Here is a 27,382-nt window from a genome sequence, read left to right on the forward strand (position 1 = left end):
GGGCAGATAACGAAACATTCTTATGGGAAAAAGGGAAACTATACCGCTGGACAGAGAAAAGGGGACAGCGTAGGCGACAGCTGGTAGTGCCCCACAAATACCGTCAAGAAATCCTCAAAATAGGCCACGACATCCCCTTAGCAGGCCACCTAGCCGTTACCCGTACCCTACACCGCATTACTCACACGTTCTTTTGGCCAGGGGTGCACGCTGACGTTAGAACTTACTGTAACACCTGCGATGTGTGTCAACGAGTAGGAAGGCGAGGCGATCACCCTAAAGCCCAGCTAGTAAATATGCCCATTGTAGAGGAACCCTTCAGCCGGGTTGCTATTGACCTAGTGGGACCACTGGCTACCCCTAGTCCCTCCGGTAAGCGATACATTCTTACCGTAGTGGACTACGCTACCAGGTACCCAGAGGCTGTCGCCCTATCCAACATACAAGCGGATACGGTAGCGAATGCACTAGTACAGGTGTTCTCCCGGGTAGGATTTCCAAAAGAAATCCTATCCGACCGAGGCACCCAATTTACGGCTGAATTGACCCAACAACTCTGGCAGGTTTGCAAAATTAAGTCCCTCCTGAGCTCCCCATACCACCCCCAGACGAACGGGCTGTGTGAGAGGTTCAATGGGACCCTCAAGCAAATGCTCAAGACGTTCACTCAGGAATACCGAGACTGGGAACGCTTCCTGCCGCACCTCCTATTTGCTTATCGGGAGGTGCCCCAGGAAACGACAGGGTTCTCTCCCTTCGAGTTGCTCTACGGAAGAAAGGTACGGGGACCCCTAAACCTGATCCGGGAGCACTGGGAGGGAGAGATGGAGGCTGACGGTGTCCCAATTGTGCCATACGTGCTGGAACTCAGGGACCGAATGGAGCAATTAGCCAAATCCGTGCGGGCTAATCTCCAGTTGGCCCAGAGAAGACAGAAAGTATGGTACGATCGGGGGGCCCGAAAGAGAATCTTCACCATAGGACAAAAGGTGTTAGTACTTAAGCCGGTGAAGACAGACAAATTGCAGGCGTCCTGGCAGGGTCCCTACCAGATCGTAGAGAAAAGGGGAGACACCACTTATGTGATAGCTAGCTGCCACGACAACAATCTTAGAAAGACATTCCATGTAAACATGCTCAAGGAATATTTTGAGCGACCAGAGAACGTGACGGCCGTATGTTGTTCCCCTCAGGAAGACCCCGACAGTTTACCCATTCCAGACCTATTAGAAAAGAGCCTCCCCACAGGTATAGTGGCGCAGGTTCAGATAGGGGACCGACTTAGCCCCACTGAAAGGGAGCAGCTCAACCAACTCCTCCAGTCCAAACACCTCACCTTCTCCCCGAAGCCAGGGTACACTACTTTAACCACCCACCAGGTAGATACTCCGGGACAAGCTCCCTTGCGCCAGGCTCCGTACCGAATCCCCGAAGCAGTTAGGACAGGAATGAAGAAGGAGATCGATGAGATGCTCCAGCTCAGGGTAATTGAGCCCTCCGATAGTCCCTGGGCCTCCCCAGTTGTCTTGGTGCCCAAGAAAGATGGGACCACCCGGTTCTGCGTAGACTATCGGAGGCTCAATGAAAATACCGTGACGGACGCTTACCCTATGCCCAGGGTAGACGAGCTACTCGATCGTATAGCCAGGGGAAATTACCTGACCACTATTGACCTCTGCAAAGGTTACTGGCAGATTCCCCTGGCCCCGGAGGCTATCCCCAAGTCGGCATTCGTCACCCCATTCGGCTTATATCAGTTTAGGGTAATGCCGTTTGGGATGAAGAATGCCCCAGCTACATTCCAGCGCTTGGTGGATAGGCTCCTGGATGGCTTCCAGAGTTTTGCTTGCGCCTACCTGGACGACATAGCGATCCACAGTGAGTCCTGGGAGGACCACTTAGCTCATGTGGGAATGGTTCTGGATCAGATCCGGGCTGCTGGCCTGACTCTGAAGCCAGAAAAATGCCACTTTGGGATGGCCGAGGTACAGTACCTGGGTCACCGGGTGGGGTGTGGAAAGCAGCGACCAGAGCCGGCCAAAATAGAAGCTGCCAATTGGCCCACCCCCATCACTAAGACTCAGGTCCTAGCCTTCCTGGGCACGGCAGGGTACTATAGACGGTTCGTACCAGACTACAGCACACTTGCCAAACCCCTGACTGACTTGACCAAGAAGAACTTACCTCGACAGGTCCTGTGGTCTCCCCACTGTGAAACGGCTTTCCAGGCTCTCAAAAATGCTCTAATTAACGCTCCTGTCTTGGCGGCCCCAGCCCTTAACAAACGTTTTATCGTCCATACAGATGCTTCCATGTACGGGCTGGGAGCCGTCCTCAGCCAAGTAGGCGAAGATGGAGGGGAGCATCCAGTTGCCTACATCAGCCGGAAGCTCCTGCCCCGCGAAGTCAGCTATGCAGCGGTCGAAAAGGAGTGTTTGGCTTTGGTGTGGGCATCAAAGAAATTGACTCCCTATTTATATGGTCAGGAGTTCACTCTGGTCACCGACCATAACCCGTTGGTGTGGCTGAACCGGGTCTCTGGAGATAACGGCAGGCTATTACGTTGGAGCTTATCGTTGCAACCCTTCAATTTCACCATTACTTACAGACATGGGAAACAGAATGGCAACGCCGACGGGTTGTCCAGACAAACCGACCTGAGCCCCGCATAACCAGCGGTCTGGACAGCCTTAGTCTGCCCCGAAAAGGGGTCAGACCGTGTCTGCCAGAGTGTTCCACAGAAAGGGAGCACTGTTACAGAAGCATTAGTTATTTTGTTGTGAAGAGCTTATTTCCCAGCAGCAATGCCTGAACCAGCAAGCCAGCGCCTAAGAAGGGCTCCAAGAAAACCGTAACAAGTATCATTTCATAAAGAGTTAACTCTTTTTGTTCAGCTTTTAGAAACTATTGTCTAATCACCTCTGGAGCCAGACTGCTAATTGATAAGATGAACTTGTAAACTTGTTATCTTAAGTACTGTAATCCTATTGTGGCCTGTCAAAAGGACAGTGCTCTCTATCTAAATGTGTGATGGGGGATTTTGTGCTTCCCCCCCTCTCCCCCTGGGAGTGCCCTGTGTGCATGTAACCTTAATAAAAAGCAGGCTGGGCATCCCAGTCCTGAGTTCTTGTTTGACCCTCAATCGCAGCGTTGACTCGTTTTTGTGGGCAGAAGGGTATCCTAGCTGTACTGCAGCTAAGGGAGATTATTCTATATTTGCGAGACTCATATAGAATACTATGGAAAGCAGCTTCTCCCCTCTTTAGCAATAGGGATCCAGGCTACTAAGCGGTCCATCTCTCAGCGAGACTAATGGTAACCGTAACATAATCCCCTCGATTTGAAAGTAAATTAAAAAAAGGGGGGGGGTTTTAACAAGAAAAACCATTGCGTCTGAGGGATAGTGGCATAGACCTTTAGTGTTTTCAGAGATATTGAAAAAATGGCTTCAGGAAAAACACCCTCCTTTTTAGAGATATTATATACCTCTCATACCAGCTCAGGGTTGAAGGGAATAAAACTATCAAATGTCCCCTTGCCAGTAAGGCAATAATGGCAGAAGATATATTAACTGCCGTGCTCGTCATACTACTCTCCTATGTAGAAAATCTTCCCTGCATAAACACCACCGTGCCCCGCATACACAGCCCACACTACATCACAAAATGAATAGATTTATGATAAGGTCCTCGAGCTCAAGGAGTGGGATTAACCCCTAATGTGCTTAGACCCTCTACCTAGAAAGGATAAGCAATTACCTTAAGGGCTCCAGCTGCAGGGGCAGGATCATGACTCAGACAAAAACTTCTTGCTGTCTATAAAAATTATTTTCCGGAGATGGCCGCCCCACACTTCCTTATATAGCCTTCTCCAAATCTGTTCACATATACACAGTTTTATATATATATACACATATATACATTTATATAAACATTTACACACACTTATAACCACATATACACATTTATATACACATATATACACAGTTATACACAGTTATACACACATATACACAGTTATATACACACACATACACCGTTATATACACATATACACAGTTATATACACACATATAGACAGTTATATACACACACATACACTGTTATATACACACATATACACAGTTATATACACATATATACACAGTTATACACACACATATACACAGTTATATACACACATATACACAGTTATATACACATATATACACAGTTATATACACATATATACACAGTTATACACACACACATATAGACAGTTATATACACACACATATACATAGTTATATACACACATATACACAGTTATATACACACATATAGACAGTTATATACACACATACACCGTTATATACACAGTTATATACACACACATATACACAGTTATATACACACATATACAGTTATACACACACATATAGACAGTTATATACACACACATATACACACACATATACACAGTTATATACACACATATACACAGTTATATACACACATATACACAGTTATACACAGTTATACAAACATATACACAGTTATATACACAGTTATATACACATATATACACAGTTATATACACACAGCTATATACACACATATACACAGTTATATACACACAGCTATATACACACATATACACAGTTATATACACACAGCTATATACACACATATACACATATATATATATATATATATATATTAATTAAAATTATGGGGGGAGATAAAAAACTGAAATTAAAATCCTCCATGTCTCAAAATTAAATCAATATAAATATTTGCATAGGAAATTAGCACATCTAGGCGAGTATCCCCGCTCGCTTTTCCCCAGAAATTCTTAATATACAATGTTTACCAATGCACAAGAGAATTGTGGGTAAGATATGCAAATTCTCAGTTTTTTTGCTTCAAAAATACTGTTTTAACACAGCAAACCTTTTAACAGGATTATGACAGCAAACCAGAAATCACTCACTAGACAAGCCTGTTTCGTTCTTTTTGGAACTCATCAGTAGGAGATAGATTTCTGGTTGCTGCATTGATAAAGCTATTTTCATGGTTAAACCAAAATTAATTAAAATTATGGGGGGGAGATAAAAAACTGAAATTAAAATCCTCCATGTCTCAAAATTAAATCAATATAACTATTTGCATAGGAAATTAGCACATCTAGGCGAGTATCCCCGCACGCTTTTCCCCAGAAATTCTTAATATACAATGTTTACCAATGCACAAGAGAATTTATCTCCCCCCATAATTTTAATGAATTTTGGTTTAACCATGAAAATAGCTTTATCAATGCAGCAACCAGAAATCTATCTCCTACTGATGAGTTCCAAAAAGTACAGAGACGCCAGCGCCAATATACTAAGAGATCGTTACAGACTATGGACAGTAGTTCTGGATCCGATTCTGATGCTCCACAAACAAGTGAGGGTGCCATGGTACCCACAACTTGGGAACAACAGTTTTTTCACGGGGTTACCACCCGGTCTGGCCAACAAATACGAGGAAGAGGCCGCGGCCGCACCCGCGGAGGGGTGGGTAGCATAGCAAAACCACCGAGACCTCCAAGATAACAACTACTGGGGTTGAACATACTGGTCTGGTTCTCAATATCAGCAATCATGTCTTATCTGAAGCAGAACATAGACTTTTAAATAAAGGGTTGAATTTTGTACCTTCACGTAAGGCTGATCCCTTTGATATTTACATTGATTGTCAGAAATTTCAAAGACTGTTACGCCTAAAACATCACTTTAGGGATCAAGATGCCAACAGTGTGCCGAATCCTTTTAAGAAACAGAGTGCCTTTGACCCTACTAGTTCCAATCCTAGCATAAAGACCTACATGCGGTTGGTCACTCAAGAACTAAGTGACTGTTCTACACACAAATTTCGACACAATCTACCCCAAGATGAAAGGGAGGCGATTAAATCCTTGGCAAGTGATGCTTCAATCATCATTAGGACAGCGGACAAAGGTGGGGCCGTGGTGGTTCAGAATTATATTGACTACAAGAATGAGATTATGACACAACTAGCCGACAATAAAACGTATATTCGGCTGAGTGGGAATCCAACAGCAAGATTTCAGTTACTTATCTTTGCCTCAATTGATCGAGGATATAACAATGGATGGATAGACACTGAAACAGTCTCCTTCTTGAAAGTCCAATGTGTCCTATACTCTATACGCTTCCAAAAATACATAAGGATATCCATCATCCTCCAGGACGACCAATCGTTTCCGCCAGGGGTTTGTGCACTTCCAAATTGGCCATTTATGTAGATTATTATTTACAACCATGTGTGAAACAGATGGCTTCATTTTTGAGGGACTCATCCCAATTACTTGATTCTTTACGCGTGTTGGATATTGAAGAACACTGGCTACTGGTGACAGCAGACGTCACGAGTCTGTATACAATAATTCCACATGAAGATGGCAAGAGATGTGTACGTGACAGTCTATTGAAATATCCGTATGTTGGCCCACCTGTTGACTATTTATTGGAACTTTTGGATTTGAGCCTTACTCTCAATTATTTCCGGTTTGAAAAATCCTTCTATCAGCAAGTCACAGGTACGGCCATGGGCTCAAATGTGGCTCCCTCTCTGGCAAATTTGTATATGGAGCATTTTGAGCGTACAATAATGGCGGTACAACACAAGAAAGAAGTAATTTTTTACAAAAGGTACATAGACGATCTGTTCCTGATTTGGGCAGGGTCTGAACAGGACCTCATGGAGTGGTTTACCATTCTGAATCAACTGGATACTCCAGTAAAATTCAAGACGGTACACAGTACAGAGTCAGTGGACTTTTTGGATCTAAGGATCTTTAAAGTAGGTAATAAACTTGGTCATACTCTATACCAGAAACCTACGGACAGAAATGCACTACTCCATGCCACTAGTTGTCACCCTCCAGCACTATTACAAGCTATACCTCAAGCTCAAATGACAAGGGTCATTAGGAATAATAGCGATGACTCCAATCAAAATATACAATTAGAACTAATGAGTAACAAATTTTTGGATAGGGGGTATAACCCCAGAAGTATTAAAGAAGCGAAAGAAAAATGCACAGTGGCCAATCTGGCTAATCCGAAGAAAAATGACGATACAAACCCACGGATGACTTTTGTCACTAAATATACTCCAGATTTAAGAACTACTGGGATGAGCCTTCGCCGCCACTGGCACATTATGCAAAGTGACCCAAGTCTTCCGCTATCTAATTGGGCACCCCCTAGGGTTGGCTATAAAAGGAACACTAGCTTGAGGGATCTCCTCATGAAGACAGATCCGAGTCACTGTTACCAACAACTTACCTGGCTCCAACCAAAAAAACTTGGCTGTTATCGCTGTACCGGATGCACAACGTGCAACTCAATGCTTCCAGGAGCTACATTCAGCCACCCCCACAAAAAGAAAAAATTCACCATAAGGCATCGGCTGACTTGCACTACTACATTTGTTGTCTATCTACTGAGTTGCAGTTGTGCGAAATTCTATGTGGGCAAAACATCTGATGATGCCCGAACTCGTATGGCGAACCACCGTTCGGCCATAAGAACAGCAATTAAGGATCGGAAAAGTGACCAACCAGTTGCTAGGCATTTTTTGGAGGCGGGACATAATCCTACTGATCTACGGTTTGTCCTCATAGACCATGTTCCCCCACTGAAGAGGGGTGGCGATAGGAACAGAATCCTTCTCCAAATTGAGGCTAGATGGACATATCGTCTGAACACCATCCACCCTAATGGACTAAATTCAATGCTGGATTGGCACTGTTTTCTTTAAGGAGTTCATTTAATGAGTTGTCCAATGATCCATTGTGATTGGGAGTCCACGAGCCCTTTTCCTTTTTTTTGGGAGTCCATAAGCCATAAGATTATAGTAGGTGTAGTATCCTGAGTTTCTTTGAATTTTTTTTCCCACAGACATACCTGTGAGCAGAGTTTTTTGGTCCTAGGGCACCAGAGGCTCAAGTATAGCCTTTGTTCATTTGACATTAGGTAAGGTTTAGATTTAAAAATATGTGACAATCAGTTCCCCTTTTGAATGGTCGTTGTATATAACATATCTTTTTTGAATGGCCGTGGTACATAACATATTCTTTTTATAACCTATCCTTTTTTAACTAAAAAAATATATTTTTTTTGAGTTTCACATGTTTTAACCTGAGCTAGGAATATGTATTCATTCGGCTCTATCCCATATTGATTGCCTTATTTTTTAGGTTGGTACATGTACTGATATAAAAAGTGGGTCTGGACTACATGTACCACTAATCCAAGTTAGATATATATCGCTATACATCCCTTTAAACATTTTGTATTCTTTGGTTTATGTAAAGTTGCATTATTTAGGCTTAATATTAGGTATGGTATAGACACTGTATAAGATCATATTCGGCTATTATATGTATACTGGTTTTTTTTCATAAGCTGTTGTTTTTCATAAGCTGTATCTTTTGCATAAGCTGTATTTTTTTCATAAGCTGTATTTGTTTAGCATCTGATTTTTTTCATTATCTGACTTTCCTTATAATTTTAGTTTTTTAATCATTTGAGTTTTTCCCATAATTCGTATTTTATTGTATCACCGGCAATGCAATAGTAGCAGTAGCCTGTTACTGCTTGAGGCTCTTTGAGTGCTACGAGTGTTCCCCAGGGTGAACAGCTGAGTCTGTGTTGTGATCGGGTTACGTGATGACGTACCACATGCTGTCTCCGGGCTTACACTGTTAGCAACGCCCCCTGCCTTGCATGTACGCGCGCTCTCTGAGATGTAGCAGCCCTGAGGTAGGAGAAAGCTAAGTTTACTCATTTATTTATTGATCTAATTACGCATTAATGGATGTGCACATTTGTTTTGCTATTTGTTCTTGTCCCCAAAGTGTGGTAATAACATCGTCTATTTGATTAATAAGGCATTGGTAGAATAGGGCTTAGACATGGCTATATAGTTTGTGAATAGCAGCGTGTCCGCAACATATTAAGACTATAGGTTTGATACTATAAACATATACTAGGAATGCTATATCATTTTGTCAGTTATATATGATTTTCTGTTGTTGTTATTACTGATGAGATGGTTATTTTTATGTTCTGTATATATCACTGTTGATGTATTGTGTTCACTGTGTTTGGGTGGTTGCTATGACAACCTTTGGCGGTTTTTTCCACTTTGTGGGGGGTGGGGTCTTTATTTGTTTGTATTAGTGGGTATAAAGGGATGCATTTTGTATGTGTCCTCTGTCTGAGGAAGGGGATACGGTCCCCGAAACGTCACAGAAATAAATATGTTTGAAAAGGACCAGTGAGTGCAGCCATCTGTTCATTGATATTATTCATTTTTTTGCTTGCACCCTGGCACGTGTTTTTTGTAAGTGAGAGTGCTCTCCTGTTGCTAATATTTTACATATATATATATATATATATATATATATATATATATATATATATATATATATATATATATATATATATATATATACACACACACACATACACACATTTATACACACATATACAGTTATGCACATTTATACACACAGTTATACACACATATACTGCACACATTTATACACATATACACACACACATGTATATATATATATATATATATATATATATATATATATATATATATATATATATATATATATATATACACACACACACATATATACACAGTTATATACACACATATACACAGTTATATACACATATGCAGTTATACACACACACACATATATATATATATATATATATATATATACACACATACAAAGTTATATACACAGTTATACACACATTTATACAGTTATATACAGTTATATACACACATATACACATTTATACAGTTATATACACAGTTATATACACAGTTATATGCACACATATACAGTTATATACACACATATAAACAGTTGTATACAGTTATATACACACATATACACAGTTATATACACACATATACACAGTTATATACACACATATACACAGTTATATACACACATATACATATACACATATATATATATATACACAGCTATACACACAGTTATATATACACACACATATACATAGTTATATACACACATATGCACACATATACACAGTTATATACACACATATACACAGTTATATACACAGTTATATACACACATATACACAGTTATATACACACAGTTATATACACAGTTATATACACACATATACACAGTTATATACACACAGTTATACACAATTATACACAGCTATATAAACACAGTTATACACACATACATATACACAGTTATATACAAACATATACACAGTTATATACACACATATACACAGTTATATACAAACATATGCACACATATACACAGTTATATACACAGTTATATACACACATATACACAGTTATATACACAGTTTTATACACACATATACACAGTTATATACACACATATGCACAGTTATATACACACATATACACAGTTATATACACACATATGCACAGTTATATACACACATATACACAGTTATATACACACAGTTATATACACACATATACACAGTTATATACATAGTTATATACATAGTTATACACACACATATACACATGTATATACATAGTTATATACACACATATATACAGTTATATACACACATATACACAGTTATATACACACACATATACACAGTTATATACACACACATATACAGTTATATACACATATACACACAGTTATATACACAGTTATACACACACATATACACATTTATATACATAGTTATATACACATTTATATACACACATACACACAGTTATATACACATTTATATACACACATACACACAGTTATATACACACACATATACACAGTTATATACACACAGTTATACACACATACATATACACAGTTATATACACACATATACACAGTTATATACACAGTAATACACACACACACATATACACAGTTATATACACACATATACAGTTATATACACAGATATACAGTTATATACAAACATATACACACATATACACAGTTATATACACACATATACACAGTTATATACACACAAATATATACAGTTATATACACACATATACACAGTTATATACACACATATACACAGTTATATACACACAGTTATATACACACATATACACAGTTATATACATAGTTATACACACACATATACACATGTATATACATAGTTATATACACACATATATACAGTTATATACACACATATACACAGTTATATACACACACATATACAGTTATATACACATATACACACAGTTATATACATAGTTATATACACAGTTATACACATTTATATACATAGTTATATACACATTTATATACACACATATACATAGTTATACACACACATATACACAGTTATATACACACATATACACAGTTATACACACACATATACACAGTTATATACACACATATACACAGTTATACACACACATATACACAGTTATATACACACATATACACAGTTATACACACACATATACACAGTTATATACACACATATATACAGTTATACACACACATATACACAGTTATACACACAGTTATATACACACACATATACACAGTTATATGCACACATATATACAGTTATACACACACATATACACAGTTATACACACACATATACACAGTTATACACACACATATACACAGTTATATACACACATATACACAGTTATATACACACATATATACAGTTATACACACACATATACACAGTTATATACACACATATACACAGTTATACACACACATATACACAGTTATATACACACATATACACAGTTATACACACACATATACACAGTTATATACACACATATACACAGTTATACACACACATATACACAGTTATATACACACATATACACAGTTATACACACACATACACAGTTATATACACACACATATACACAGTTATACACACACATATATACAGTTATATACACACACATATACACAGTTATACACACACATATACACAGTTATAAACACACATATACACAGTTATACACACACATACACAGTTATATACACACATATACACAGTTATACACAAACATATACACAGTTATATACACACATATACACAGTTATACACACACATACACAGTTATATACACACACATATACACAGTTATATACACACATATACACAGTTATACACACACACATATACACAGTTATATACACACACATATACACAGTTATACACACACATACACAGTTATATACACACACATATACACAGTTATATACACACATATACACACATATACACAGTTATATACACACATATACACAGTTATATACACAGTTATATACACAGTTATATACACACATACACAGTTATATACACACATATACAGTTATATACACACATATACACAGTTATATACACACATATACACAGTTATATACACACATATATACAGTTATATACACACACATATGCACAGTTATATACACACATATACACAGTTATACACACACATACACAGTTATATACACACACATATACACAGTTATACACACACATATACACAGTTATACACACACATATACACAGTTATACACACACAAATACACAGTTATATACACACATACACACAGTTATACACACAGTTATATACACACATATACACAGTTATACACACACATATACAGTTATATACACACACATATACACAGTTATACACACACATATACACAGTTATATACACACATATACACAGTTATACACAGTTATATACAGTTATATACACACATATACACAGTTATATACACAGTTATACACACATATACACAGTTATATACAGTTATATACACACATATACACAGTTATATACAGAGTTATATACACACATATACACAGTTATACACACATATACACAGTTATATACACATATACACAGTTATATACACACATATACACAGTTATATACACACATATACACACACATATACACATATATACACATATATACAGTTATACACACATATATACACAGTTATATACACAGTTATATACACACATATACACAGTTATATACACACACATATACACAGTTATATACACACACATATACACAGTTATATACATACACATATACACAGTTATATACATACACATATACACAGTTACATACATACACATATACACAGTTATATACACACATATACACAGTTATATACACACATATACACAGTTATATACATACACATATACACAGTTATATACATACACATATACACAGTTATATACACAGTTATATACATACACATATACACAGTTATATACACAGTTATATACACAGTTATATACACACACACATATACACAGTTACATACATACACATATACACAGTTATATACACACATATACACAGTTATATACATACACATATACACAGTTATATACATACACATATACACAGTTATATACACAGTTATATACATACACATATACACAGTTATATACACAGTTATATACACAGTTATATACACACACACATATACACAGTTATATACACACATATACACAGTTATATACACACATATACACAGTTATATACACACATATACACAGTTATATACACACATATACACAGTTATATACAAATTACCTGAGGTCAGATTGTACACAGCCTTCTTACTCCTGCTTAACCCACAGGCAGCTGGGATCCAGAGCTCACTAACCCAGGGACAGCTGCTGCTGGACAAATGTAACTAACCCAGGGACAGCTGCTGCTGGACAAATGTAACTAACCCAGGGACAGCTGCTGCTGGACAAATGTAACTAACTCAGGTACAGAGACAGCTGCTGCTGGACAAATGTAACTAGCCCAGAGACAGCTGCTGCTGGACAAATGTAACTAACCCAGAGACAGCTGCTGCTGGACAAATGTAACTAACTCAGGTACAGAGACAGCTGCTGCTGGACAAATGTAACTAGCCCAGAGACAGCTGCTGCTGGACAAATGTAACTAACCCAGAGACAGCTGCTGCTGGACAAATGTAACTAACTCAGGTACAGAGACAGCTGCTGCTGGACAAATGTAACTAACTCAGTAAAATAACGTGGCAGAATATATAAAATGTATCTAACCCTGGGACAGAAAAGCAGACTGCTTCTGGGCAAATGTATCTAACCATGGGAGAGAAAAGCAGACAGCTTCTGGGCAAATGTATCTAACCCTGGGAGAGAAAAGCCGGCTTCTTCTCGACAAATGTATCTAACCCTGTGAGTGAAAAGCAGACAGCTTCTGGGCAAATGTATCTAACCCTGGGAGAGAAAAGCAGACAGCTTCTGGGCAAATGTATCTAACCCTGGGAGAGAAAAGCCGGCTGCTTCTGGACAAATATATCTAACCCTGTGAGAGAAAAGCAGACAGCTTCTGGGCAAATGTATCTAACCCTGGGAGAGAAATGCCGTCTGCTTCTGGGCAAATCTATATAACTCTGGGAGAGTAAATACCGTCTGCTTTTGGGCAAATGTATCTAACCCTGGGAGAGAAATGGTGGCTGCTTTTGGGCAAATCTATCACCCGGGTTAGTCCCCCCAATTTCAAAATTTTAACAAACGATCATTCCATTTGTTAGATATTTGATAGATCAGGTTAGATCAACTGGTTTTTTTTGTTAGATCTATTTTAAAATATGAAATATTAACAATCTTTTTCAGGGGGGCGTAGCCAGCCCCCCTCAACAAAAATGTTGACAAAATGTTATTGATTATAATAGCTTTACGTTAGAACAGGTTTGATCAGCCAAAAGTTTTGTTAGATCTAGTCTAATTACTGAGCTATTGCATTTTTAATGAGGGGGCTAGCCCCCCTCAACTGAAATCTGGACCAAATTTTATTGATTTTGATAGATATACGTTAGATCAGGTTAGATCAACTGTTTTTGTCGTTAGATCTATCACGCAAGAGGCCGTATTCATAGACATCCCAACTCTCCCTGAAGTTCAGGGAGTCTCCCTCATTGTAATAGCGGCTCCCTGACACCCACAAATGAAATGCAATCTCCCTGAAACTACAAGTACCATGATCCAACGTGGCCAAATCTGGAAACAGTGTTTTTTTAAAGAATTACTTTAGTTGAGGTGACGTGCTGGGATGCCATGAAACCCTCAAAGCATGTATCAGTAACTAAAAAGCCCCCACTGACTTAATAAAATAAAACACAAATACTACCTTATTCACTGCACGTAATTAAACTTTGTAAATGTATTGTAAAATATTTAAGCATTCAACAAGCGTAAGATCACTGGAAAATAGGTTTGTTGTATGTGGTTGTGCAATAAAGCTTCTTTTTTTAATGTGACTTTAGTGGGAAGCTACTTTAATGATGTCTCACTCTATCTTATTTAGGGTTTTCAGGTGTCCAGTATATAACCGAGGGGGGCGCAGTACACAGCACAGTAGCCGGTGAAGCCACCTCCCTGAAATTAGTTTTTGCAGGTTGAGATGTCTGTATTCACAATCCTAGTTTGTGTGAGAGGGAGGGGTGATCACTGGGTTAGGCCCCACTCAACTAAAATCTGGACCAAATTTTATTGATTTTGATAGATATACGTTAGATCAGGTAAGATCAACTATTTTTTTCATTAAAACAGTTGATCTAACCTGATCTAACAAAGATCTAACAAATGGAACGATCGTTTGTTAAAATTTTGAATATGGGGGGCTAACCCGGGTGAGGTGTGTAAATATGTATAAGTGTGTGTATAACTGTGCATGTGTGTGTGTAAATGTGTATACGTGTGTGTGTATAACTGTGCATGTGTGTGTATAAATGTGTGTGTGTATACATGTGTGTGTGTGTATAACTGGACATGTGAGTAATAATGTGTATATGTGTGTATAAATGTGTATTTGTGGGGGGCGTGTCTGGGAAGCGGCCATGATCAGCAGCAACCTCATGGAGCTCCTCGAGTTCATTTAACTATATATTGAATATCTCCTCTCAAACTGGACTTTTTGCATGGAAATTTATTAAGCACATATTGGAGAAGAAAAGGAGCTGAAAGACACTTTTATATATTTATATACTATCTCAGGCTGGGCTCCTACAGATGGAACCTAGATGGTAGGCCGTGACTTCATCGCACGTATACACAACCCCCCTCGAGTACACTAATTACTCTAGTAGAGCAGTATTCATCTGCTATTATTTTTCATACAAACCAGAACATCACATAAAGCTGTTAATATGGAGGACTTCCATGTGCTATTACAAAATAAACTAGAAGCCTTGGACCAATTATTGGATTGCAGGTTTGCTGATTTGAGAGCCATTTGCCAGGAGTCGAGTGCGGTGAGTTCGCCTCCTAAGGTAAAAGGATTTACTATGGTAAATGTGGTAACGGAGTGGACTGACGAATCTGCAGACTCACGTCCTGAACCGATCACACATACCGTGCTGCCCAGCCCTAGCCTAACATCTCAATTTTGGGTACGGAAAGGTCCCATACACGAGAAGCTACACACGGCCTCTTTATTGTGGCCCTCGGCACCTCTGGGAGGGGATGCGGCCGGTCCCTGCGGGGGTAATGAGGACTTCACTACTATACAAGAAAGGAGACTCTCGTGGATAGCTAGGCATCCAGAAGTAATGAAGATGTTGGCCAGCAGTGTACAGCGGAGTGACAACGTGGGGAAACAGTTGAGAAATCAGTTGCGGTTTTGGCCTGTCATGCTTTCTGATGGTGTTTATGCATATGGGGGTACAATGTTCCGAGTGCTGCAATACTTACCCCTTAATTGCTGCGCCAGAGTGGGAGTTGGATAGTGATGGACGCTTTGCAGTGACCTCCATGCTTTACCCATGCTCACATTGAACTCTGAGTCTGTGTGTTAGCTTCTTACGTGAGCTGGGTAACTCCAGAAATGTATTGTATTTGTGAGTACTATTGCGTTTTGATTATACAGGGTCTGATGTGAAGATAATTGTATATCTAATTGAGATCATTGTCTCTGCCTAAAATTACTAACCTTTGGGGGTAGACATTGTACATCTTTATTCTTGGAGGTTTATAGTATGCACCTGACCAGAGTTATGCTAAGTTCCACTAGAAGTCCTATTTGGTTTATCATTAGACTTTATAACTACCCACATATTTATGTTATTATCCATATTATACATAACCTTATACCTGGACGTAATAGTTTATATCTGTGGGGCGATATTATGTGTGAAAATGAGTTTGCCTTTCAGGATGTATATAGATTTCTTTGAACCTGCTAAACTTGTATTCATGTTTATAATTCTGTTTACTGAGTTAGACTGTCTATATTAACCATGAGTGGTGAATGTTCTGCTTCTTGGATGGGGATCCTAAAATGTTCCTTCCTACATTTGGGTCAGATTCGTATGTACTTATATATTGTGATGCTTTTCTGATAGCTAGCCCCACTTTAAGTTTTCCCCCAGTATACTGGGTACATGTTTTTCTATCCAAATGGGGGTATAGCCATTTACTGAACTATGAAAGGTATACTAGTGATATACTAAGCATTAACTAGGTCTGTCTCCAATGGTCCTTCTACCTAATAAAACCCATCTCAAATTGTCCCAAGAGTTTCTTAGTTACTACATAAGTAAAGATAGTTTACCACTACGCGATTAGAACTAAGGTTAATGTCCAGGAAGTCTCCTCTGTGATAATTCCAAGTTATTTCTGGTTACATATGACAGGTCTTTTTAGACCACTCATTAAGCAATGAATATCTATGTGTTAGATGTTGTTGTCCTCTTTTATAATTAACATGTTAATTTGTATTAATTTTCTATGAACTGGTGACAGATATCATACTATAAGGTGAACTAACTTACTTGAGAGGATTGCTTATCTAAGTATATAAAATTAAAAAAGAAAGGTATTATTACCCAGCTGCTGAAATGTTCAATATATATACATTAAGCTTGTATAGTGGGGTTTTTTACAATTTAGCCTGGCTACATATGTGTGATTAAGATATATTAGCTATGAGAATGTCTGCATTCTGTAACATGATTTTTCTTTTTTTTTTTATGTTGTATATGTACAGACTATTATATTCCAAAGATGTTGTGTATATCTTTTTAGCACCTACATTGTTTTGCTAAATACCTTAATAAAAATCTTTGATTTAAAAAAAAATGTGTATTTGTGTGTATAAATGTGTATTTGTGTGTATAAATGTGTGTGTATATATAAATGTGTATATGTGTGTATAAATGTGTGTGTGTGTGTGTGTGTGTGTGTGTGTATAAATGTGTATAAGTGTGTGTGTGTATAACTGGACATGTGTGTATATGTGTGTAAAAATGTGTATATGTATGTGTGTGTGTGTATATATGTGTGTATAAGTGTGTGTGTGTGTGTGTAAAATTGGACATGTGTGTAATAATGTGTATATGTGTGTATAAATGTGTGTATAAATGCGTGTGTATGTGTGTATAAATGTGTGCAAATGTGTATAAGTGTGTGTATAACTTTGCATAAGTGTGTAAATGTGTATAAGTGTGTGTATAACTGTGCATGTGTGTGTGTTTGTAAATGTGTATATGTGTGTATTAATGTGTATAAGTGTGTACAAATGTGTATATGTGTGTATAAATGTGTTTGTATATAAATGTGTATATGTATGTATAAATGTGTATATGTGTGTATAAATGTGTATATGTGTGCATAAATGTGTGTGTATATATAAATGTGTATATGTGTATATAAATGTGTTTATGTGTTTAAATGTGTATATGTGTGCATAAATGTGTGTGTATAAATGTGTGTAAGTGTATAACTGGACATGTGTGTATTAATGCGTATATATGTGTGTAATAATGTGTATATGTGTGTATAAATGTGTGTATATGTGTGTATAAATGTGTGTCTGTATAAATGTTTGTGTGTATGTGTGTATAAATGTGTATAAGTGTGTGTAAATGTATATAAGTGTGTGTATAACTGTGCATGTATGTGTGTGTGTGTAAATGTGTATAAGTGTGTGTATCACTGTGCATGTGTGTGTATAAATGTGTGTGTGTAATAATGTGTATATGTGGGTATAAATGTGTATAAATGTGTGTATATGTGTGTGTGTATAAATGTGTATATATGTGTGTGTGTATAAATGTGTGTGTGTATGTGTGTATAAATGTGTATAAGTGTGTGTGTGTGTATAACTGGACATGTGTGAAATAATGTGTATATAAGTGTGTGTATGTGTGTATAACTGGACATGTTTGTAATTATGTGTATATGTGTGTATAAATGTGTATATGTGTGTATAAATGTGTATAAATGTGTATATGTGTGTGTGTGTATAAATGTGTATAAGTGTGTGTATAACTGGACATGTGTGTAATAATGTGTATATAAGTGTGTATATGTGTGTATTAATGTGTATATGTGTGTATAAATATATAGTAACATAGTAGATAAGGTTGAAAAAAGACTGAAGTCCATCGAGTTCAACCTATACAAATCTAAAATACTTACAAAAAGCTCCAGTTAAACTTAAATAACCCCATTCAAATGTGACCCATTTAATACTAGCAATCATATCCATGAATTTTGTTTATATACAGAAATTTATCCAGACTATTTTTAAATGTATCTATGGTATTGGCATTCACTACCTCCTTTGGTAATGAGTTCCACAATTTTATTGCTCTTACAGTGAAAAAACGTTTCCGTTGCAGGAGATTAAATCTCCTTTCCTCAAACCTTAAATTATGACCTCTTGTCAGAAACAATTTTTTTGGAATAAACAGAGCTTCTGCCATCTCTGTATATGGGCCTTGAATATATTTATATAAAGTAATCATGTCAATCATCATCCCCTTATTAGCTTTGTGGCCCTTCTCTGAACTTTTTCTAGTTCAGCAATATCTTTTTTAGCAATCGGTCCCCAGAACTGCACTCCAAACTCAAGGTGAGGTCTTACCAGGGCTTTATATAATGACAGAATTATGCTTTCCTCCCTTGAATCAATGCCTCTTTTAATACATGCTAGTATCTTATTAGCCTTTGAATCCGCTGCCTTGCATTGTGCACCCATCTTTAGCTTGTTATCTATTACTACTCCCAAATCCCTTTCCTCCTGTGTTTGGCTAAGTCTTGTCCCATTTAAAAAATACGTAGCCTGCTTATTTTTACTTCCAAAATGTAGAACCTTGCATTTTTCCGTATTAAATATCATTTTCCATTCACTTGCCCATAGTTCTAATTTTAGCAAATCCCCTTGTAAAGAGAGTTCGTCCTGCTCTGACCTAATGACCCTACTTAACTTAGTATCATCTGCAAAAATAGAGATGTCGCTATTTAATCCTTGCTCCAAGTCATTTATAAAAATATTAAAAAGAACAGGGCCCAGTACTGATCCCTGGGGGACGCCACTGATTACCTTTGTCCAATCTGAGTATGATCCATTTACTACTACTCGTTGCTCCCTATCTTTTATCCAGTTATTTATCCATGAGCTAACATTTTCAGCTATTCCCAGTCCCTTAATTTTGTGCATTAATCTTTCATGTGGCACTGTATCAAATGCCTTTGCAAAATCTAAGTATATCACATCAACTGATTCCCCTTTATCTATATTTTTACTTACTTCCTCGTAGAATCTAATTAGATTAGTTTGACATGATCTATTTCTCCTAAAGCCATGCTGATTAGAACTCATAATCTTGTTTACACAAATATGCTCATCAATATAATCCCTTATAATCCCTTCAAATATCTTTCCCACTATTGATGTCAGACTAACTGGTCTATAGCTTCCTGGATCATCCCTGCTTCCCTTTTTGAAGAGTGGCACCACATCAGCTTTACGCCAATCCTGGGGTACCATGCCTGAGGATAATGAGTCTTGAAAAATTAAGAGTAAAGGTTTGTCTATAACAGTGCTAAATTCCCTTAACACCCTTGGGTGTATTCCATCTGGGCCTGGAGTTTTATTTACCTTAATATTTTCCAGTTTTTTCCTGATATCCTCTAAACAAAACCCAGTTAGTGGTATGGACTGGCATGTTCTATTCTGTTCCAAAGTATCATTCAATGGTTCCTCTCTTGTGTATACTGAAGAAAAAAACTGGTTTAGTACCTCAGCCTTCTCCCTGTCATTATTTATCATGCTACCCTCCACACATTTTAATGTACCTATATTATCCTTCTTAGATTTTTTGCTATTTATGTACTTAAAGAACCTTTTAGGGTTAGACTTAGAATCCTTGGCAATTAATTTTTCATTTTCAATTTTGGCTAATTTGATCGTTTTTTTGCATGCTTTGTTACATTCCTTATAAATATTGTATGCTGAGTCTGTACTATTTTCTTTTAATAATTTAAATGCCCTACGTTTTTTCCTAATTTGTCTTAACACATTTTTATTTAGCCATAACGGCTTTGTTTTTTTATTTTTATTTTTATAACCATATGGTATGTATTGATATGTATATTTATTTAACACATTTTTAAATATTATCCATTTATCCTCTGTATTTTTATTAGAAAATACATTGTCCCAATTTATATTATTTAATGATTTCCTTAAATCGTTGAATTTTGCTTTCTTGAAATTAAAAGTCTTACGGCTAGATTTAGAGTTTTGTCGGTAACGACCCGCGTAGCTAACGCTGGCTTTTTTCTGGCCGCACCTCTAAAATAACTCTGGTATTGAGAGTCCACAGAATGGCTGCGTTAGGCTCCAAAAAAGGAGCGTAGAGCATTTTTAACGCAACTGCAACTCTCGATACCAGAGTTGCTTACGGACGCGGCCAGCCTCAAAAACGTGCTCGTGCACGATTCCCCCATAGGAAACAATGGGGCTGTTTGAGCTGAAAAAAAACCTAACACCTGCAAAAAAGCCGCGTTCAGCTCCTAACGCAGCCCCATTGTTTGCTATGGGGAAACACTTCCTACGTCTGCACCTAACACCCTAACATGTACCCCGAGTCTAAACACCCCTAACCTTACACTTATTAACCCCTATTCTGCCGCCCCCGCTATCACTGACCCCTGCATATTATTTTTAACCCCTAATCTGCCGCTCCGTAAACCGCCGCTACTTACATTATCCTTATGTACCCCTAATCTGCTGCCCCTAACACCGCCGACCCCTATATTATATTTATTAACCCCTAATCTGCCCCCCCACAACGTCGCCTCCACCTGCCTACACTTATTAACCCCTAATCTGCCGAGCGGACTGCACCGCTATCATAATAAAGTTATTAACCCCTAATCCGCCTCACTAACCCTATAATAAATAGTATTAACCCCTAATCTGCCCTCCCTAACATCGCCGACACCTAACTTCAAACATTAACCCCTAATCTGCCGACTGGAGCTCACCGCTATTCTAATAAATGTATTAACCCCTAAAGCTAAGTCTAACCCTAACACTAACACCCCCCTAACTTAAATATAATTTAAATCTAACGAAATTAATTAACTCTTATTAAATAAATTATCCAATCAGCCAATCAGATTGAGCTTGCATTCTATTGGCTGATCGCAACAGCCAATAGAATGCGAGCTCAATCTGATTGGCTGATTGGATCAGCCAATCGGATTGAACTTGATTCTGATTGGCTGATTCCATCAGCCAATCAGAATATTCCTACCTTAATTCCGATTGGCTGATAGAATCCTATCAGCCAATCGGAATTCGAGGGACGCCATCTTGGATGACGTCCCTTAAAGGAACCGTCATTCTTCAGTTGGACGTCGCCGGATGAAGATGGGTCCGCAGTGGAGGTCTTCAGGATGGAGCCGGTCCTCATCGGATGAAGATAGAAGATGCCGCTTGGAAGATGATGGTTGCCGGTCCGGATCTACTCTTCTTCCCGGATAGGATGAAGACTTTGGAGCCTCTTTTGGACCTCTTCAGCCGCCGGATGATGGATCGCCAGCCCCCGCTTGGGTTGGATGAAGATTTTGGAGCCAGGACCGATCGGTGAACCTGGTATGGTGAAGACAAGGTAGGATGATCTTCAGGGGCTTAGTGTTAGGTTTATTTAAGGGGGGTTTGGGTTAGATTAGGGGTATGTGGGTGGTGGGTTGTAATGTTGGGGGGGGGGTATTGTATGTTTTTTTTTACAGGCAAAAGAGCTGAATTCTTTGGGGCATACCCCGCAAAGGGCCCTGTTCAGGGCTGGTAAGGTAAAAGAGCTTTGAACTTTAGTAATTTAGAATAGGGTAGGGCATTTTTTATTTTGGGGGGCTTTGTTATTTTATTAGGGGGCTTAAAGTAGGTGTAATTAGTTTAAAATTGTTGTAAGATTTTTCTTATGTTTGTAAATATTTTTTTATTTTTTGTAACTTAGTTCTTTTTTATTTTTTGTACTTTAGTTAGTTTATTTCATTGTATTTATTTGTAGATATTGTATTTAATTTATTTATTGATAGTGTAGTGTTAGGTTTAATTGTAGGTAATTGTAGATATTTTATTTAATTAATTTAATGATAGTGTAGTGTTAGGTTTAATTGTAACTTAGGTTAGGATTTATTTTACAGGTAATTTTGTTATTATTTTAACTAGGTAACTATTAAATAGTTCTTAACTATTTAATAGCTATTGTACCTGGTTAAAATAATTACAAAGTTGCCTGTAAAATAAATATTAATCCTAAAATAGCTACAATGTAATTATAATTTATATTGTAGCTATATTAGGATTTATTTTACAGGTAAGTATTTATCTTTAAATAGGAATAATTTATTTAATAAGAGTTAATTAATTTCGTTAGATTAAAATTATATTTAATTTAGGGGGGTGTTAGTGTTAGGGTTAGACTTAGCTTTAGGGGTTAATACATTTATTAGAATAGCGGTGAGCTCCGGTCGGCAGATTAGGGGTTAATAATTGAAGTTAGGTGTCGGCGATGTTAGGGAGGGCAGATTAGGGGTTAATACTATTTATTATAGGGTTAGTGAGGCGGATTAGGGGTTAATAACTTTATTATAGTAGCGGTGCGGTCCGCTCGGCAGATTAGGGGTTAATAAGTGTAGGCAGGTGGAGGCGACGTTGAGGGGGCAGATTAGGGGTTAATAAATATAATATAGGGGTCGGCGGTGTTAGGGGCAGCAGATTAGGGGTACATAAGGATAACTTAAGTAGCGGCGCTTTGCGGTCGGCAGATTAGGGGTTAATTATTGTAGGTAGTTGGCGGCGATGTTGTGGGGGGCAGATTAGGGGTTAATAAATATAATACAGGGGTCGGCGGTGTTAGGGGCAGCAGATTAGGGGTACATAAGTATAACGTAGGTGGCGGTCGGCAGATTAGGGGTTAAAAAAATTTAATCGAGTGGCGGTGATGTGGGGGGACCTCGGTTTAGGGGTACATAGGTAGTTTATGGGTGTTAGTGTACTTTAAAGTACAGTAGTTAAGAGCTTTATGAACCGGCATTAGCCCAAAAAGCTCTTAACTCCTGACTTTTTTCTGCGGCTGGAGTTTTGTCGTTAGATTTCTAACGCTCACTTCAGACACGACTCTAAATACCGGAGTTAGAAAGATCCCATTGAAAAGATAGGATACGCAATTTATATAAGGGGATCTGCGGTATGGAAAAGTCACGGCTGAAAAGTGAGCGTTAGACCCTTTTTTTAATGACTCCAAATACCGGCGGTAGCCTAAAACCAGCGTTAGAAACCTCTAACGCTGGTTTTCACGGCTACCGCCAAACTCTAAATCTAGGCCTTAGTTAACCCTTTAAAGCACTGCATATGAAAAGAGATTTCAAATGTGACCATGTTATGATCACTGTTACCCAAATGTTCTTTAACTTCTATGTTTGATATTATATCTGTATTGTTTGATAGCACTAAATCCAATATAGCTTTACTCCTAGTTGGCTCCTCTATTAATTGTGACAAGAAGTTATCCCTGAGAACATTTAAAAATCTATCCCCCTTAGCTGAATTACTAGTTTCATTGGCCCAGTTTATATCAGGGTAGTTAAAATCTCCCATAATTACAGCACTGTTATTAGCAGCCTTACCTATTTGGATAAGTAGTTGAGTTTCCTCCGGGTCACTAATGTTGGGAGGCTTGTAGCATGTTCCTAGTAATATTTTTTTAGGATTTTTCCCCCCACTCTTTATTTCAACCCACAGGGTCTCTACATTGTCACTTGTATCATAAATATCTTCCCTTATTGTAGGTTTAAGGTTAGGTTTAATATACATGCAGATTCCTCCACCCCTTTTATTATTCCTGTCCCTCCTAAATAATGTATACCCCTCTAAGTTAACTGCCCAGTCATGTGAATCATCCCACTAATCTTATTGGCTGCTATTTATTTCAATATATAGTAACTAACTGAACCATCAGAGGCTGATGGATCCCCGGCTACCCCGGCTGGGTAGCTCCGCCAAACGGGTCCTTCCGCTGCCTGGAACAAGCTGCTATGTAGCCCAGGAAAGTGATTCCTATGTATCTCAGGAAAGTGATTCTAGCAGGAGCCCACCTAAATGACTAGACAGACTAGCATTCAGGTGAAAAAAAGAACTGCCTTTATTGGGACAAACACACATGTTTTATACACACACACATCTTGATAAAACAGGGAGACAATGCCACAGTTTTCCGCCATTCCTTCCCCTCCAGACTGACCGGCGCCTCCATAACAACCATAGTCCCACAGAATTCCAGGACACAGTGGTGACGGTTTTGGGGTGATCCCAGTGTGTCATTTGAAAGCTCTCGGTCCCTAGATGCCACAGTCCAAAAAGCAGCGTGATTCGTTATTGGGGACCGGAGATACAGCCCGTTGAAGCTATGGAGGTAGGGGTGTCCAAAACCCCTGGTTCCCAAAGCAGCTCCCCTCCGAAAATTTCCCCACCTCTTGTCCTCCCTAGGGGCTACTAATCCCCAAAAGAGCGGAGCTCTGGGGCACATGGTTGCTGGGGGGACCAGGGGTAAAGTTAGCAGGTGTCCTGCTGTCCTGTGGCCGACAGCCTGAGCCTGGACAGCCTGAGAGGGGTTACGCGGGTGTCTGTGGTGAGGCGGCCGACCGGGAGTTCCAGGGGCCCGGCCAGCCTAGGACGGTTTTCCTGGTCATACACCAGCTTTTCACAAGACAAGCAAACCAAAGCTTCCAGGGATTGTGGGTGCTCTGAGGAGCCCAAAACCACTGAGAAACAACAGGGGTGAGGTTATAGGGGGTAGGGGTTTAACCCTTGCAGCCTGGTATCCGTGACATCTCCCCCCCTCCAGTTCGGCAGGCCTGGCTAGATCCACATACGGGTCAACATGGGGATGTAAGAGGAATTTATGCCACTTCCGTCTCCCATTGTCCCCGGAAACTCGGTTGAGCCATACAAGGGGATTATGGTCAGTGAGGACAATGAAGGGTCTTACATATAGGTAGGGCTGCAACTTCTTCAAAGCCCATACCAGCGCCAGACACTCTTTCTTGACCACCGCGTAGCCTACTTCCCGGGGTAGCAGTTTTCGACTGAGGTAGGAAACGGGGTGGTCCTTTCCTTCCTCATCTGCCTGACTTAGTATGGCCCCCAACCTGAACATGAAGGCATCTGTGTGGACAGAAAAGCATTTGGCTGGGTTAGGAGCGGCCAGTACTGGAGCAGAGATTAAGGCAGACTTAAGACTCTGGAAGGCTTGTTCACACTCGGGGGACCACAGGACCTGTCGGGAACTCGTTTACGGGTCAGGTCAGTCAAGGGTTTGGCAAGGGTGCTGTAATTGGGCACAAACCTCTGGTAGTAGCCTGCAGTACACAGAAAGGCAAGGACTTGGGTTTTGGTCCTGGCCTGGGGGTGGGCCAGTTAGCCACTGCCTCGACTTTGGCCGGTTTGGGTCGCTGCTTACCGCAGCCGACTCGGTGGCCCAAGTATTCAACCTCCGAGCGCCCAATGGTACACTTATCTGGCTTCAAGTTTAGTCCGGCAGCTCTAAGACGATCTAAGATGACGCATAGGTGGACCAGATGGTCCTCTCAGGTCTTGCTATAGATAGCGATGTCATCCAGGTATGCACAGGCATAGTCCTGGAGGCCATCTAACAGGCGGTCTATCATTCTTTGGAAAGTGGCTGGGGCGTTCTTCATTCCAAACAACATGACCTTAAACTGGTATAAGCCGAAGGGAGTGATGAAGGCAGACTTGAGGATGGACTCAGTGTCGAGGGGAATTTGCCAATAACCCTTGCATAGGTTGAGGGTGGTCAGGAAGTGGCCCCGGGCAATTCGATCTAACAGGTCATCTACTCGGGGCATGGGATAGGCGTCAGTGGTGGTTCTGTCGTTGAGTCTACGGTAGTCAACGCAGAACCGCGTAGTTCCATCCTTCTTAGGTACTAACAC

General features: G+C 39.0%; 1 protein-coding gene and 1 pseudogene across 1 annotated transcript in view; one reads left to right on the forward strand and one right to left on the reverse strand.

Moving 5' to 3' along the window:
• The window catches only part of LOC128659705 (gastrula zinc finger protein XlCGF57.1-like), a 34,139-nt pseudogene extending 20,359 nt beyond the window's left edge, over positions 1 to 13,780 (reverse strand).
• Positions 8,775 to 27,382, forward strand: part of LOC128659706 (gastrula zinc finger protein XlCGF8.2DB-like) — a 103,084-nt gene continuing 84,476 nt past the window's right edge. Inside the window, exon 1 of the mRNA XM_053713276.1 lies at positions 8,775 to 8,812. The gene's annotated coding sequence lies outside the window, so the exon portion shown is untranslated. The remainder of the gene's footprint in view (positions 8,813 to 27,382) is intronic.

Source organism: Bombina bombina, chromosome 5, assembly GCF_027579735.1.
Source record: "Bombina bombina isolate aBomBom1 chromosome 5, aBomBom1.pri, whole genome shotgun sequence".
Classification (NCBI taxonomy): Eukaryota; Metazoa; Chordata; class Amphibia; order Anura; family Bombinatoridae; genus Bombina; species Bombina bombina.